Source organism: Leptonotus elevatus, chromosome 12 (genome assembly GCF_054856555.1).
Source record: "Leptonotus elevatus isolate MCC_2025b chromosome 12, RoL_Lele_1.0, whole genome shotgun sequence".
Classification (NCBI taxonomy): Eukaryota; Metazoa; Chordata; class Actinopteri; order Syngnathiformes; family Syngnathidae; genus Leptonotus; species Leptonotus elevatus.
In genome coordinates, this window is record NC_141250.1 from 13,737,819 (window position 1) to 13,753,316 (window position 15,498).

Genomic DNA, 15,498 nt, shown 5'->3' on the forward strand with positions numbered 1-15,498 from the left:
ACACGGGCGACGTGACAATGGCGGGTGATTCAAGTACAACAACAACACCGCTTGTTGAACGTGGGAATAAAGAAGCAAAATATTTTGCTGCAAAAGCATAAGCAAGCTAAGGAGGCTGCGCAAAACGACTACGACACGGTAGGACAGTTTGTTTTAATTAAGCTTTAACTGAATTGACTCCACTGGAAAATAAACTACTGTGAAGTAATGGTTTTGTATTGAGTATTTCAGCTTTCGCCTGTTGTGGAAAAAGTGTCTTGAAGTGAATTTAAAAAAAGTGAAAACAAAAAAGACTGCTGTGTTTTGCATAAAGTAGACTAGTGTGGTGCTGCTGATCTGTGAGCGTATTGGTATGATGCAAGTGGGTATCATTTTGTCATCAGAGGGACATTTTGACAAAGGATTGCTTGGTTTTGAGTTTCAATTTGGCATAGATGTGAACGGTTTATTTCACTGCATTGTGTCTCATTTGCTTGTGTGTAGAGTTTTGACCCGTCGACGGGAACGAGCAACCGAGGGGCACCAAGGCGGAAGCGCAAGTACTGGGACGCGGCCCACACGTCGCAAACCGGAAACAGAAACAAAGTTGATGGGTGAAAACCAGGAAGTCGGAAGTCCCGCCTCCTCCGTGCCATATAGTCCATACAGTCATCTTACTTTCTATCATTAATTAAAAATTAGCTTTTATTTTTATCCATTGCACACAGCTCTATATTTAGCTATTGAAATATAACAATATGAAGCAACGACAGACCATTTAATTTGCTTTCAGTACAATATTTTGTTAAAAAACAACATGTTGCAGATAAGCACCAAAAAAAATCAACCTTTTGCTTTCATTTATTTCTTCAATCTAATCTCAACACTTCCGCTGCAGTTTTGTGAAAAACTCTTTGGTGTACAATACATTTAATGTGACTGACATCAAAAAAACGTTTTCATTGTTCTGATTGAGGCTAGTGAAGTCCGCCTAGCAACAAGTGACCAGTCACTGCCCAAAACTCAGTCCACCATGCTTCCATCATCATCAACAACTATAATAGTTGCGGTTGCTTTGCATGTGAACACATCACCAAATGATGACAAGCCCAGAATACAAAATGCTTCCCGTGCTCACCGCAAACTTATTTGTTTGGTTTCCTGGCAGTATATTTTATTATTATTATTTTTTTTTTTTACAATACAGCTGTGGGCGACGTGGGGCACATTATTTTGTTGACTGGCAGCCTGTATTATTTATGAGCTGACGGGCATTGATAGATGACTCCCTTCATGAGTGGATGCGTGTGAATTGACACTTCCGTTTCAACAAGTAATCAAGGAAATGTCTGACTTGGTGTTTGGCGTACTCGCACACAATTTCTCCTCACTCTAAGTGGCAATTTGAAGTGCTATTTTTTTTTCTTACCTGAACACAATTAAAGAGACGCTAACGTTATGTGGAGACAGCATCTTTTCCAGTGATTAGCTCTCCGGTAGGCGTTCATGGGATTGCGCCGCAGTGTTTACGTTGCAGGGAGCCACAGTACGTGCCTTATTAGTGCTAATCAGTCTGCTCTTGCCCTTACTCTGCAAAAAAGTCCTTTTTATTTTTGTTTAGGAATCCACATGGGTTAGCTCTTTGGCCTCACAGAAGTTCTGGGTTCGAACTTCCAGCTCTGTGCGCCTCTCGTTTACTGTGACTTTAGCCAAGGTGTTGAATTACAAACGGTTCCAAATAGCAGTCGGTGTTAGCTCAACATTTTCAGGCTTCTGCTCGAAAGTAAAACAAAACAAAAAAAATATTATTTACTGTTATGGACAAAGTCAAGGGGTCTTGTTGAAATGTGCTGTTTATTTATTTATTTATTTATTTATTTATACATATATTTTTTAACCATCTTTATTGCTGTTTTGTTATTCAGAGTAGAGCAGCTCAGTGATCTATTGGAAAGCACATCTGCCTTGCAATCAAAGTTTCTGGGTTTGAATCTCAGCTACTCTGGCTTCCTCTCATTTTCCAAAATCATATAAATTAGATTAAAAACAAAACTTAAAAAAAAACAACAACTCTAAATTAGGGGTGTGAATTGCCTAGTACCTGGCGATTCAATTCGTATCACGATTCGATTCGATACCGATTAATCCCGATACGAATCTAAAAATGTATTATTGTAATTTATTTGTATTTTTTTACTCAAATTTAGAAAACACTAAACTTGTACATGTATACTGTAAGATTTTTATGAAAATGTATGTATCTGAAAATTCAGGCTTATAACTGAGCCACTGCATTCAACAAACAGGTTTCAGTCTGTTTCATGTTTGAACAGCACTGAAATCAAATATTAAGGCTTAATGTTCCATTAATATAACATTCTTCCGTGCTTAATGTCTGAATCCTAACCCTAAGTAAGACATTTTGTTGAATATTCCCATCAAAAAATGGATGTTTAAAAATCGATTCGGCCGCATATCGAATCGATTTGAGAATTGCGCGCTGTAATATCGCGATCTATTGCCAAATCGATTTTTTCCAACACCCCTACTCTAAATTGTCCATAGCTGTGATTGTCAATAATTGTTAATCTAAATGTTCCCAGCGATTGACCGATGACTCGTCAAGGGTGTACGCCACCTCTCACCCGATGACAGGTTCCGTCCCATACTTGATCCGAACGAGGACGCGGATGGCGAATGACAAATGAAAATGGATGGAAATATTTTTTCATATTACTCCTAAAATATGTAAATGACAACCTCCCGCCTAATAGACGGCGTTAATAGTCTTCTGCCAGCCAGTCGGGATTGTCATCATCAGATTTGCCTTTGCGCCCTGGTCTCCGTCATTGTCTCCCGATAGGCGAAGCAGGCCCTGCGTCGCTCTTTTATGAGCCGCCTCCATCTCGCTGGCAGCGCCACGGAGGCTCAATATTGTGTCATTTGTCACCACGCACACAGCTGCAGGCGCCATCCAGCTCAATGGACACCAAACCAAATTTACTTGTGCGGTGTGGAGCGGGAAGATGGAGACGCTGACGGATGGATGAATGATGACAGAAAGGCATAAGTGTGAGAGAGGCCTTGGTAAAAAAAAAAAGAAAAGAAAAGAAAAAAAAGGAGAAAAGTTGTTTTGGGGAATGAAAGGATGGAAGCAAAAGGGAAATGTGTGGAGGAAAATAAGCAGAGTGAAAGATTGATGAAGTGAACGTGAAGGCTAATGAGTCCTACTGATTGAACGTGTAGTGTGTGTGTGGGGGTGGGGGTGGGGGTGTGTGTGTGTGTGTGTGTGTGTGTGTGTGTGTGTGTGTGTGTGTGTGTGTGTGTGTGTGTGTGTGTGTGTGTGTGTGTGTGTGTGTGTGTGTGTGTGTGTGTGTGTGTGTGTGTGCGTGTGACAGACTAGTGCTTTAAGGCTAGCCGCGTGTCCATTAGGTGTTTAGTAATGCAATGTAATGACTGAGCTTGTACGGTCGCCTCCAATAATCACGTGTCAGCGTGACTGATGTTGATCACATGAGCTGCTTAAACATTTACAATCTTTCAGCATACCGAGAGGAATGCGCATGCGTTAAATGTGCCGACAGGCAACGTAGTGCGTCACACTGAGGGCTGCTCGTGACACTCTCATGTGAAACTCATTGAATTGAATCCAAATCTTTTGAACGCAATGGTGAACATTTCTCAATTTGCACTTCTCTCGAATAATTCAATAGAACGTAAACTTTTTTTTTTTAAACAGTTCATGCATTCAATGGGATTTGTGTGTCTGATGTACGTGTTTTGGCCACCAGGGGCAGTATAATATTTGTATTACTTATCACACGTAGAATTGACACAGAAGAAGAATGTCACAAGCTGCAGTAATATTGCTCCATTTATTTAATTTTATTTCATTTTCAACCCTAAGTTGTTCAAATGTAATGATCCAATTTTCTTTAAAACTTAACAAATTGTGCTCATTTTAATAAATAACTGCTGATGACTGAAATATTTCTAGATGAGGTCGTTTTGAGACACTCTAAGAAAAGAATAGTTGAACCAACTTAATTGAATTGCTTGTAGTAGTAACACACAATTGAATTAAGTTAATCCATGTTAATGTATTAAGTTGATTTTTTTATGATCATCAAGTTTAATTATTTTCGTTCATTAAACGTAATTATATAAATTTGGGATTAACTTTATTAAATTGTGTGTTACCACTTGAAGCAATTCAATTAATTTTCTCTTTTTAGAGTGTACAAAATAGTAGCATTTATCGCACTCTGTTCTTTGTAGGATGTGTGTTAAACCCTCAAGTTTTCGTGTCGGTCAAATTATCCAGTTTGAAAAGCTAAACAAAAAATATGAATATGAAAACATTATTGTATTAAAAAGAAAAATTGATATAGAGAACTTTGACATATGAACATTTGGTGTTGCATCGTGACAAACATTACAATATGTTTAAGAGTAAACTTCAAGAAAGGTGCTAATGCTAATATGCTTAATTAGCATTAATAATGATAATATTAATACATTTAAAGATATTGTTTTGGTTAAAGCACTTCTACTTACAGCTGTATTAACCATTACATGAACACAAAAGCATGATTTTGGCCATTACTGTTAATTTAGGCTAGCTGTGGCACAAGTCTTACATTGGGTTTAACCGTTTAATACATTTGTCAAGCGCTGTATCATGCATCGCAAAATAGTAATTTGAAGAAGAAAAAAACGGTATTGTTTGCATGATATATTGGTGTGAATTATAGGGCTTCTCTTCTGTTTCATTTATTTGTAATTTCTCATGAGAATTTATATACAGTAGATAATCAATATGTTAGGAATTACACGAGATTCCCCGATGGAAGTACTGCATCCCCGTACAATTCCCGTATTTGATACAGTCATTAAAACAGATCGCTACATAGTGGAAAATATTGATCTTGTAGTAAAATGTGGACCTCCTGTGAAAATCATCACACAGTTTTGATTGCGTGTGCAAGTGGAGGAAAAACACACTGAATGCAACAGTCTGGATGCTGTCTTGTTCTCAGCCTTGATGCAAGTGAGTGGTTCCGCTATGTCAACTTTTAAATGGGCTGCCACGCCTCCCTTTTGCTTCACTTCCTTATATGGATGTCCTGTCTGCTCAAAGGGGATTACTCTGTTTAGGTCCGCATTGACCTGAGAAAAGGGATTTTCATGCCATTAACACCTCACGTTTTGGGAGGTCCTTCGCACTAGGATCTATAAGAGGACTGTTCAAAATGATGATGATGATGATGAATATGTAAATATGCATATATATATATATATATATATATATATATATATATATATATATATATATATATATATATATATATATATATATATTAGTGCTGTCAAAGTTAAACCGTTAATTGATTAATTAATCACAAAATATTATCGCATTAATCATGAATTAACGCAGATTAATCGCACTATTAATTTTGACCATAGATTTGCCTTTAGCGTGACAGCGGACGGCTACGTTCAAGGTAGCACAGGTTGTGTTTGAGCAATAGACATAATTTCTTGCATTAAAGTAAATTATTTAATGAATGTTTGCGTATCACATTTAGAATATTTGTTCATGTCAAAATATCGGGGTCATTTTTTCCCCACCTATTTTCAATTATGCAAGTAATTAACTGATTAGAAAAAGATGAGGATGAGCGTGTGCAATGGATCAAAAAATGTTGAAGACGTCCTCATTGATACAAAAACGGTGCTCTTTAAATTTGGCGGGACATTTTTTTTATTGAAAAAAAGCCTGTTTTATTAGGCGATTAATATAATGTGTGTATATGTATATATATATATACGTTTTCAGTTTGTAAATTGTGTCAGCGCACCACCTAGTGGCTAATTTGTGTCGTTGGTGTTTATTTGGTTGTTAATGTTATTTGCGTGTGTAGAAATAGTAGTAGAAGAAGAAGAATTCCGAAACCGGAAGTCTTTGAATCTAATGGAACTAGCGGACAAACTCCATTCTTGTTGTTTCCTTGCAGTTCTTTGTTGTTCAAACATCGTCTAAGAGATTTATGGAACAACTATGCACACTAAGCATGCACGTGTGCCGAATTGTAGACGTTTGTCAACCTAAAATGCTAATGCTAATCCTGATCGCTAATTGTTAGCATATGCTTATTACGTTTGTTGTCTTATGATCAATTGTATTGTATGTTTCTTGTTGTGGTTTCACAATATAAATAGACAACTTCACTGCACACCTGGACTCCCTCCGTGGAGTTTTTTTTAATGAATGTTTAGCTGTTTGGATAAGCTAGCCCTTCGATGAGCAAGGCCTTGACAATATATAAATATGCATATATTATAATTGGCCCATTAATCAGAATTAGCATCAGCCTACATTTTTTTTTTATATCTGGTCACTCACATTATAATAACATATGTTTGTGTGTACCCCGTTTTAGTACCAGGAGGTTTTAGTTGGTACCATGGAAGTGTGCGTAGCATCTCGCAGTAAGACTCAATCCCAATAACCTGACTGTGTGAACATGAGACATACTTTTCCCTTTGGACGAACGCTTGTCAGCGGCGCGGAGTTGACTTGGTGAATAGAAAGCGGCACAAAGAGCACAGAGGGAGAAGGACAAGAGGCAGAAAGGAGTCTGGCTGCGGAGCGGACACGCCCCATCGCACAACAGCCGAGACGAGACAGCCTCCATTCTCTCCATCTGCGCCGTCACCGCAGCTGGCCTCTTCACTTTCTCTCACTCCATTTCCCCTCTTTCATCCCCCTCCTCATAATTCCTCTTCCTTCTCTATTGGCTCATCTCCTGCTCATTTTGTGCATGTGAATAGTTCTTTCTCTCCTCAATCGGCTTCTCGCCTTTGCCACAGATTCCAACTCGACTTGCTACTCTTTTCATTTTGCTTTCTTGTTGCGGTCCATCCATCCATGTTCTTTTGTGCTTGTCCTCATTTGGGTGGCTTGTGTCATGGAGACTATCCGAGTTGACTTTGGGCGAGGGAAATGGGGTACATTATGGACTGGTTGCCAATTTATACTTACATTAACAACAATGGACCGAAAAAAACCCACGCATAAGCTTCGTACAGGATGGCTGAAGCCAGTACTCAAACCCGTACCAAGAGTTTATTAACCAATAGGTCACCGTTCCACTCTCTTCTTCAAAATACAATCTCTGATTGTCGGTGTAGAATCTCAGTCATCCGGGTCATGGCACCTGTGACACTTAAAGCAACTGGACTCTTGTTTGTTGAATACGTTTCACATTTCATCCACAATTCTGAAGTTTTTTGGGGTAAAAGGTGAAACATTTTCAGTTTTCATCTTCAGCCCCTCTTTGGCCTTGCTCGAGTGAGCCCGATCTGCTCACACAATGTCAGAACCATGTCCCGGAGGGGTCCCGCATGGAGGCCATATGGCACCGGGCGGTTCCACGTAAGGAGGCACAACACAGACACAAGTTTGCGCACGGGAATGGATGGCGACCCTTGACTGCTGCGGGCAAGTCCGACACTCATTAGTTTCCCATGGCGAATTGATATTGTTTGGCTCGCAACGCAACACAACACAAGGCTGGCCGCATGAATAGATGGTTCGAATGTGTGTGTGTGTGTTGGGGGGGCGTGTGTGCAAAGAGCGTCAAGAGCAGGATTTACAGGCGGTCTCTTTTTGGCTGCTCATTTGAGACCAAAAAACTGTTTGTCTACGTTTGTGTTGCCATAGTGTGCGCATGTATGGCAACACAACACCTGTTGTCTCGCTAGGTGCAGTAATCCATCGCATCATTGCACGTCACTATTAACAAGTTCACTGCCATTGACGGCTATAAACGTAAAAAATTATTGTACATTTAGAACAGATATAAAATGTGTGATTAATCAGTTAATCAGAGTTAATTAGTGAAGTAATGCGATTAATCACAATTAAAAAATTGTAATCATGATTTTTTTTATCGTAATTAATCGCATGACTTCAATAGTTAACCCACGATTAACCACAAATTTTATACCTGTTCTAAATGTACAATAAATAAAACACTCTAGGTTTTCATACTCTTGTTAACAAAAGTAGACTTTTTTTTTTTTACTAATAGAAAAATTCTAATGAATTTTTGACGTTTATAACCGTCAATGGCAGTGAATGAGTTAACAAGTTCACCTACAATGCTTGCAACTATTGTTGTATGCTCTGTTAGTATGTGTTGCTGCTCCGTTTGTGCTAAAGTATCTGTTGTTTGAAGGTTTATAGCTATTCTGCTATCTTAATGCTGACATAGTTTGACCAGATTTTCGCAATTTAAAACCGGGACACTAAAATGTCGCAAAAAATCAAGTATACAAGAAATTCTCACCAGGAAGTATTTATAACAAAATGAACTCAGTTTGGTGACCGGTGGCTTTGCTCTTGCTTTAGCTAATGCTAAATGCTATCTTGGTTGGCAGATAAAAGCAAGTCCATTGTCCAAACTTTTTTGCTCAGTCCCAGCAGCTATTGGAAGCTTTGACGTTTACCTCACGACAGTCACGCATTGTAACATTGGAAATATGCCGCCCAAAAAGCTCCGCCTGCGTTGGGACCGACCGGCGACCACAGCGTTAGGCTAGTAGGACTACATTTCCCATAACTGTTAGACACGGAATCAGGAAGTAGCTCTGGTTCCAGTATGACAAAAACACACCTGTTAGCAATAACCGGCCGTCACATGACCATTTCTCTGAACACGTCCCAATGCGGCAGGAAAGTCGCAGCGCAGCATTGATGGACGACAACAGCGGAGCGGGCAAAAGCTAGCGTTTATCCGTCAACTTTCCACCCAAGAGCAATAACAGTCACTTTGATGACAAGGACATGATATACATGCGCGAGGCGGACATGTTGGATTGGCGATGGAGTGTCAGGAGTGCTTTTTTACAACTCGGTGACGCTGCTACGTGGAATTACCTCCTCTGTTGCCGGTGAGTGCGTTCAAATCTGATCATACAAAAGGCTTTACAAGTTTGTACAATCCGGATTTATTTCTCTTTTATGTGTGGTCAAAAGGCCATCAAAGTTAGCAGTTTCATGCAAATGTTGTATTATATTCGTTAGCATCTTAGCAGCTGCTTATATCGGCTGTGGCTACCGCCGTAAAAAGTCTTCTTTATGATGTTGGTCAGTTATTAATTTCAACTGTGTGATATCTATTAAACCGTAGCAGCATAAATGAACGAAACAGATTATTTCCCCCACATTTTGCGTGCGGTAGCAGTTAGCATCTGCTGACATTGGCTACGCATTGGTTCCTCTTTTGGTAGCCTGGAGCATGCTCGATCCTTTTTTTTGCTTCTTCTCATTATGGCAGCTGGTCCACAACGTTAAAGTGAGGCGTTTGCGCAAAGTGGCAGACATGTTTTCTATGCTGCCAAAATGGCTGCGCGAACGGCCATTTTGGGACGCATGACGCCAACGTCCGAATCTCTATTAGAAGTAAACAGGAAGCAATTTTACAAAAATACATTTTTATCTGGTTTGTCTTATGAATCTCAACTGTGCGAGTGTGTGACATAAACATCATCCAAAACCGCGACGGGACCTGCATAAAACGGGACAAAACAATGGAGCTGGCGACCCTATGCTAAGATATAATATAAAAACATTATATGTTAGCATGAAGCTAGCAGACGTTTGTTAAAGACAAAATTATATGTTTTGGTTGAGCACTTTGGTGTTTAATTATGCAAGTTTAAATTCTCTTTAGTTTTATGAGTCCGTTTTACAGTAAACGTCAAGTGCAAAATAAACGGCTGCAAGTAAGCATGATGTACATTTATTTGTAGAACCGAGCAAGCAAGAGACTGAGAACAGGTGCTGAGTGTGCTTAATAAGAGTAACATGACCCCAAAAATTCCAAGGTCTTTCTATATCCATTTTTTTACCTGGAACATATCACCTGCAATAAGTGGTGGTTTAGTGTATTACATTTATTTATTTATTTTTTGCACCCCGCTTGGGCTTCATGAAGTTGAATTGTGACACATCTCTCTCCTGTACCGGATCATACTGGATTGTGCGGATGCACCTAACGACGGGCCCAGTGAGCATATGCACAGTACAAATAATGTTTTGTCAATAGTCCCCCGTTGGGCAGTTACAGTCGGGAGGTTATAAAAGTTTGCGTACCCTTTTGCACAATTGTCATCGGTCATATCCACATCGCTACCGAGCACACACTGAGTGGTGCATTAAAAAAAAAGATTGACTTGAGCTCATTGCGCTGCTTCTTTTTTGCGCAGTAATATTCATGAAATTCATAATGGCCGCATTCATCAGAAGCGTCGGAAGTGCAATCATTTCACTGGGTGGAATGTAAACGCGTGAAGTACGGATTTAACCGCAATGTGAGCATCCATGGTTGCATACGGAAACAAAAAGAGGTCTATCAATAAAGCAAATAAATGCGTCTTGAAGAAGTTGCTGAATAATTAGAAATGTTGTTTACGGAGTTTAAAGATCAACGTGCAACTGGTTTTTAGGCTGCAGTCGGACTGCACTCGTGTTGACGTCATTTAGGAAGGATACGAAACGGAGCTGGAGTGCAAAGCAGTGTGCCAAGACGACAACAATGTGGTCTTTGTATCAGGACAAGTCTGTCGTGCACGTCAACCTCTCGGTGGTATAACAATTAACTAATATGAGAGTTGTGGAATGTTTCAAGTCTACAGTATATTATTTGCGCTTTGGAACAAGCACACGTTGTCGATGCAATCACGGAAATGCTTACATTTGCCGTTGTGACTCAAATTCAAACACATGACAGGGACAGACGCATCTTGAAGCAAGTCAATATATTTGTGTAGCGGTGTCTGTGGAAAATAAATTATAAATGTACAGTTGTTGCCTTTCTGCAATGATTGGCTGTGAGAAGTCACATGGTTCTCTCACATTTTCCGAGTTGGAAACACAATAACACTCATAGAGCGCTTTAAAAACAACCATAGCTACAAGGGCTACACAAAAAGTAAAAATCGGACATATCGAAACAAAAATGTACATCAAAACAGGGAATACTATAAAATACTAAAACATTGCCGAGTCGAACGCCAAAGAATAAAAAAAATATATTTTAAGACCAGTTTTAAAAATGGACAGAGAGGGGGCCAGTGAAGGGAATCCCGAATTGGAGTTATGTGCTCCCTCCTCGGAGCTCCAGTTCAGAGACGAGCAACCATTTGATCCAGGGAGGACTGGCTGACTCCAAAATCAAGTGCATTGCAGTAATCCAGCCAAGATGTAACGAAGGCATGGATTTGAGTTTCAAAGTGCTGTTGGGAAGTGAAGAGCTTTACTTTAGTCAGCTGCCTAACATAAAAATACATAAAAAAAAGTTTGACTTTTACTTCCAGACCTAAAAATGTCAAGTTCACTTGGAGAAAGTTCCGTCTTTAGTGAGTGATTTCACTCTGAAAGTCATAATTATGCCTTATTTTCCTGCAGGATAAAAGTTAGAAGAAGACATAAACACGATATATTTTCCTAATTAGCTGTCTTCGGAGCAGATGGTCTCCGTGGCAGATTTAGAGACCCTTCTCTTGACACACTTTGTGATGTACCGCCATCATTCGCAGTGTTTGCCTCTGTGACAGAGGAAGAAAAGGCATGGAAATGAGGAACTTGCCGCCAATTTATGTTTGAATTGTAATGCAATATTCAGTTGACCTACACTGTCATTGAAACATTTATATGCGCGCGGCATTTGCATGGAAAGTGTGTGCGTCTGTAGATGAGTGTGTGTTGTGTGTGTCTTTGCCATTCTCGGGAACCGACTCGCCACACAAGATGCACTTGCCCGTCAAAATAACGGTTGTTATGGTAACGAGGTTTGCGGCCACAGATGTGTTGGGTAGCAATCAGGATAGGACAAAAAAAAAAAAGCACCGATGCGCGGGAATTGTCAGCACGTTAGATAAGTGAATAAAAACACAATAAAAACGCATCCGAATGTACACAGCCAGTGAACACATTCATCGAAACAAAAAAGGAGGGATTTCATGTCTTAATTGTCCCACCGCAACAAATGTGCTGAGCTGCATTGTCATTCTAATGCATTTGGAGAAAGAGACTTAATTAAAGATAAATGTCATGATATCAACTGAGCGCTCCCCGTTGAGATGAATTTAAATTACGGGCATGACAAAAGCTTCCCGCGCCGTATTGGAGTGCGCTGGGATGTTTACGACAGATGAGTAAATATCAGCAAAGTTGTACAGAAGACGGCTTACAAATGCTGCCTGCTTCAAAAAATAAATGAATAATAATAATAGGATATTTCACATTACGTTTTAAAATACTTCGTACAGAAATAATGAGTAACCATGCCGTTACAATCTTTTTGTGGTCCTACTGGTCACAAAAATACTTTCCTAATGTGTTCAAACGAAACCCGAAAGAGAATTACACATTGTGTATGTAAAACAATTGCATAGCTTAGCGCTAATGCTAATTCTACACGCCTATAGCGTTAGCATTAGCATTAAGCTCTAACAAATGTTTTCACTGTAAGTGACGGATATTTGAGCACAAATGATGGAGAGACCATGGAGACAGATAATTTAACAATATTCAGACATATATTACATTTGTGTTATTAGGTCTGACAGCTAACTAATTTTCTCAAATAAAACTTGTGTGTTTTCTCCATCACGCCAAGTTTTTGAGCTTTGAGCCCCAATAATGAAATAAATGTGTATGTAATGTGATCAAATTGTTAGTTACAAGTTTTGAAGATTAAAACCGCATAAAAGGAAATTTGCAACGGTATGCGCATGATTACAAGGTTAAGAGCAAGACTGCAACTTTGGAATCAGCAGCCAATTCGAGTTTGTATCAGCATCAAAATCTAACTCAACAGAATAAAAATAATAATAATAATGTTCCCCAGTGTTATTTGTGACATTTCCTCTCTCTGTTACATTATATTTAATTATAACCAGGGCTAGGAATTTTAAAAAAGTCGACCATTTCCGTTCTACAAACAATTGCATTGTACCGTATTCAAACTACTAAAGGCAGTTTCACATATTATTAGCACCCTCTGTTGGTGGAAATATGATACTGCAGTCAAGCATTGAAATCAAGCAACCAATCACCTTTAGTGGTTGGGCGACCGCCCACTCGGGTTTCCAGGTATTTTTCACCTTTTTTCAAGATTGTTTTCAGGAAAATGAGCTTGGCCCCTTTAATGCGGGGCCAATGATGACTGTTAATTTTTTTTTTTACCTAAGGGGTCGCAATAAGGTAAGCAGCTAGCAGAAGTGAGGCCCTATAAGCACCCACCACAAATTAAATTAAAATAAAAAATTGCAAGTTGATGTGCTTTCGTTTTTTAATTTGGATCTCAATGTGTGCTTGTGCTTCTGTCTGTTTGCAACTGCCACATTTGTAGGGGGGGGGGGGGGGGCGGGGAGGGGGGGGGCTTTAAAAAAATATGACAGGTGAATTAGTAGCTGCTGCTAAAGATGGACACAATGCCGACATGAAAATTGCCAATTAACAATTGTGGTCGGCGTGTGTGAGCTCTCCTCTGAATAATGAGGCTTTTTATTGAACCTGGCACATCACCGTCTCACCTGGCACCGACACACACACACACACACGCACACACACACACACACACACACGCATAACGACAAACACACACAGTGCTACAATGCAGCCCTTTAGGGATCAATTACCTCTCACTCACATTTGTATCATCTCAAGGCTTTGATTATGAATGCATGCACACGCACGCCAGCACACATTCACGCGCTCACATGGGCGCTATAAAGCCTTCTTTTTTTTTTTTACAGTTGAGATGTCTAAAGCTTCTTTTTAAAGCAACCTGTCAGAGGACGTTATCTCCGACAACAGCTCGCCAGACGCCACAAAAGCTTTGAATGTAACGACAATCACAGTTTACCTCCGCACTTCTGAATCAGCACGATACGAGCAACACCAAATAAGAAACGTGAGGCTCAAAAAAAAAGAAAAGTGTCCCGATCACCCCTTTTAGTAAATTGGATAGGAAAAGTTTACACACCCTTGTTCAAATGCTAGGTTTTAACTTTTTTTTCCAACATTGTGACCTACAACAACAACAAAAATCATTTTTGAAAACACTCTTTGTGCTTATCACAATGCGTGCATCATTAAAAATATTTCCACGCTACCTAAGTAGATAAGCAGCACAGATGATTGTTATACTAAAACGATTGAGAGTGTCCTGTGACAGGAGCCAGCAGACAGTCGCGAGGACACAAAATGTTTAATTACGCTCAGCGTGATGAACGATGAACTCATCAATGCTGTCTGAGGAGAAGCAACACGCTTGACCCCGGGCGGGGCTCAGTGAAGAATTCATTTGTCACCTTTACGTAAACTCATCTCTTCCTCCTCTCGGGCAGATAAATGAGGCAAGGAAAATTATAAGAACCTTAATCCAGTAATTATCATGTACCACTAGAGGGCGCTTTACCACCCCAGCCAAAAGGGAATGTTCATAAAGTCAAATATAAATGAAATATCAGCTTTTCAATACTGCAATAGCAGACAAATATTCTAATCTTTACAATCAAACTTCCCCCCCTCTTCCAGGCAACTTGAATTTCCGCCTGTGACCTGTATAGCAATCACACTATTTCACTCGTGATCACATAGTCATGGTTCATACCTGTAAAAATAGACTCACATACATATTTATAGACCATCTTATGCCTCACATACTGTAGATGACAACGTTGAATTTCCTCTGAGGACTTTACTACCAGTGCTTCAGTTCATTAATGTCATATTTTGAAAAGAAAAGGGGAAAAAAAAACACTGAGCACAAAAAAAATTGAACAGTGAAGCTAATTAAATAGCCCGGCTACGATCAGGACATAAAAAAATATATATCCATTGAAGCTTTGAGCATGCTTAAGCAATCACGACCTGGCACAAGGTCCATGTACGGCAATCCATTATTCATTTGAGAGGGTGCGCGCGTGCGCGTGTCACCCATTTGCTGAGGGGAGCAGTCCTGTCTGACTTATTGAGCCACTGTGGGCTGCGGCTCTGCTTAATAATGGCCCCAACTTGCGTTGGAGCCATCAGTCAAGTTGCAATCACTTCCCTCCCAATGGAAGGCAACGTGGCAGCAGTTCACAAATCACAGCCCCTCGCTTCACTTTCGTCAGCCAGCACTGAAAGCGACGCGTCTGTCATGTAACCGGAATCTCTCGAATCCAACATTTGTGAGGCGGCGCTTCTATTCTTGAAGACTGGATTTGTTTGGGCGGCCGTTCAGACAAGAGACATGAGCAGATCATGCGAGGTGTCACACTGGATATGATCACGGTGACGTCACGCGGCCTGTTCGGCAGGTGCTGCTTGGAGGTCAGACAAAAGTGTACAGTACAAGTAGTAATAGTATAAGTTGGATGAAAATGGTTGCAAATGTTATGACGTCACGTCAAGTGGACAATGAGTGGATTGATTTGAGAGCTGATAAACTCAAGAGT